A 3,310-nucleotide genomic window follows, 5' to 3' on the forward strand; every position below is an offset into this window, starting at 1 on the left:
TCCACCAATTGCTCCACAATCACCCTCACCTATCGTCGGGGGCTGGTACAATAGGCCAGAATTGGCCGCAGTACAAGGGACTTAGTCCCACCGCACTACCAATAAAAAAAATTATATGTGAAGTATTTTACATTAGGCACCACTGCATCTTTCGAATGAATTGAAATTGGCTCTCCTTTTACGTACGAGATCTCGTTCCCAAACGCCAGAGTGCCCGCAGTCGTGCAGCATGTAGCCGTCGCTATACCGACTGAGCTATCAATCCCGTTTATATTGCATTATTTTTGATCAAAGTTCAAAATTAATTCTGTTTTTGTTCATGTAGTTTAGTGGTACTCAGCATACGAGAACTTTGTGGTGTTGAGTATATATTATTTTATAAGCTGAATAATTTTGGTGTTTCTACAAAATTACTAGGAGCTGCGTACGACATTTACGAGAGATCGATCACCATCGATCCATCGATCATCATTCTAATTGATATCCAAAATGGCAGTGAGGTAACGAGTGCTTGTTGTCATAAATTTAAAACAGAACTCAGATCAGCACAAAAAATTATTGCACTGTTACAAGAAGAGATAAACACGCCCAATCGTACTGTAAGTACAGACTCGTGTTACTTCCACAGTTCAAAAAGAAGAAAAAAAAAAGACTCGAGTTCTTGTGTTCATGAATCTCCGCTGGAACATCTGGCGAACCTGACTTAGGTTTTTTCATGGTTTTTCACAGTGCCACCAGGCAAATGTTGATTGGACTTAGTATCCATAATAAGATGACAAGCACCAAGACTTTTGAATACATTATTTACTAATCCACCATTTGATACTATATAGTTCCCGCAACGAAGTGTGTTGTGAAATCATGAAAGGAAATGTGGTGCAGGAACAGTTTTGAATGTTATTAATAATCGGACATAACATTCAGCGCCAGAAGAGATACTGTCCAACATCAAGATTGAGCCCGATGACAGCGAACTGGAGCTACAGGTAGCCCTCAAGAAAGCACGGAGACTGAAGCTGCAGGAGGCTGTTACAGAATCAAAGAACAGTGTAGAAAAGGTACATCACATCGGCAGATGTTTGGCTGTACTAGGGGTCATTTCTCTTGTTCAGTCAAGGCCATCTTTCCCATATGTGCCCCTCTGCTTTTTCTCCCTAAGACAAGAGAGGAGCAGCCCTATGGATAGGTGGTGGGAGGTGATGAAATTGTCCCTAGCTACAGAATCCTGTGCCATGTTTAGTTCCCACACAGTTTCTCCATATGTTCCAGTTATAAAATGTTATACAGAAGTTTGTGGTAAAGTTCATTATGTTTCCTCCTTGGTTACTGTACAAAAACATTGTACAGTGGAGAAACTGTATTCTAATTTAACCTGAGGGCTATTAAATTGTTTCTCTCACAGTTTGTTGTGGTAGGCCTCAAACCAGTAAATCATATCTTCACATTTAAGTAATATCATCATCCTTTCTTACTGTGCTACAAACTGAAAGGTCATGGGTTCGATTCCTAGTTATGTAATTGGAGTTTTAGATTGACTGAATCCTTCCAGTCACACTATGACCCTGGTGTCAACTCAGCTGCTAACAGAAATGAGTACCAGGAATATTCTTGGGGGGCTAAAGGGCAGCTGGCATGTAAGGCTGGCAACCTCACTGCCATCTGTGAGCTTATTGTCGAGAAAGTATGGGAGTCTTGACGTCTCACACCCCTGTGGGCCTCCATGGCCTGTTACAGGGAGAGCTCTACCTTTTTATACTGTCATCCTTGTATTTTGATTATTGAGACCTGTTATGGCCTCCTGAGTGTCATGGAGCTGGCCACTCGCCTCCATCTAGAGCATAACTAATTAAGCATAGGGACAGCTTTGCATTAATGGACACTACAAAACAGAATGCTGTATAGCTACGTAATTTGACTGTTTGTGATTTGTGATGTTTGTAGGTGGCAGAGTCAGTACTGGAGAGAAGCTCAGAAGGAAACACGGAAGGCGGTTCCATTGTGCTGAATGCTACCGCAGAATTCTGCCATGCGTTGGGTGACATCCCCCTTTATGGTCTGGCTGGCAACGGATGAGGACGCTCAGGAACTAGTGAGAGCAATATAACCATCTGCAGATACACGTACACTTGGCAAGGCACTTTGATTTAGCATGTGTCAAGACTAGAACAGTCCATTGCCCATGTACAGTTATTTACTGCAGCTGCAACAGAATGAGAATATATTTTAATTACAGTTGAATTCCATGATAATGGATATATAAATTACTGAGCTGGATACATCCAACAGAAATCCTAGAAATGAAAGCACTCGTTATGCAGTAAGAATGTGATAGTTGAGATGGTAGAACATTTTTCTTCTTCTTCTTGACAAGTGGTACCTTCTGGAATAAAATGCTGTGTAATGTGATAAGGTCCATAAGCATTTGAAGGAATGTCAGTGGACTTACAGGATATGACTTCCCAGAAGATAGGGACTTTCTTAATCTCCTCTACAGGAATCTCAAATCCAGTCTTTTTTCCTATCTTTTATTTCTCTTTTCTCCCTCTGCCATGCGCATGATACAAGGGTAGAAAAGACGCTACTAGGAATTGTATGTGAAATTGAAATAGGGATGAATAAATAGCTCAGAACATGACTAAATCAAAAACCAATAGTTCTTGTAATTTTATTCATTGCAAAGTGAAGTGAATGTTAATTGTCACAGTATTCTCACTGCAAACTCAGAATTAGTTTGGGAGATGCACATTGCTTGGCAGAATGAGAGTCTGTTTCTAATAGATCTGTCACTTTAAAGCACACTATGATATTAAAAAGATATTTTGGCAAAGAAGTTTCAAGATGATCAGTATAGTCAGAAGAATTCTGTCTTCTGGGCTATCATCCAAATTTCCGAGGCAACATGTCACCTGAATCTTCAGGGTCAAAGAATAAATGAAACAGTAAGCCAGCATGAAGCAGGTAGGAAGCTTGGCTTTGTTACATGCCAGTGCTGGTTTCTTGCTTTATATTCTTCAACCCTGAAGATGGCGGCGACATATTTCTGACTTTCGACACACTACACGGCATTAAATCCCAGATGACAGAACTCTTCAAAACCACTGCTGTCAGAAACTCAAATCCTACGCAGTGGAGTCAGTACTTTACAATGCAGTAACGTTTTATACAGTGGTTGGTGCGTAAACAGTTCAGATTTCAGTCTATCTCAAGGTAATTTTGAATTGGTAATTTTTGGACTGCGCATTTGCGTTCTGCTAATCTCGTACAAAATTGACATTACAGGACTTTGAGAGGGAAATGATTGAAGAGAAGA

The 3,310-nt window shown here is 40.5% G+C and overlaps 1 long non-coding RNA gene across 1 annotated transcript; it reads left to right on the plus strand.

Annotated features, from left to right (window-relative positions):
- Window positions 1-457: 457 nt before the first annotated feature.
- LOC111867842 lies at window positions 458-3,310 on the plus strand. The gene is made up of 4 exons (XR_004513381.1): window positions 458-599; window positions 925-1,058; window positions 1,942-2,089; window positions 3,280-3,310. It is a non-coding gene; the product is annotated as an uncharacterized LOC111867842 (long non-coding RNA).

Source organism: Cryptotermes secundus, unplaced genomic scaffold (assembly GCF_002891405.2).
Source record: "Cryptotermes secundus unplaced genomic scaffold, Csec_1.0 scaffold2252, whole genome shotgun sequence".
Classification (NCBI taxonomy): Eukaryota; Metazoa; Arthropoda; class Insecta; order Blattodea; family Kalotermitidae; genus Cryptotermes; species Cryptotermes secundus.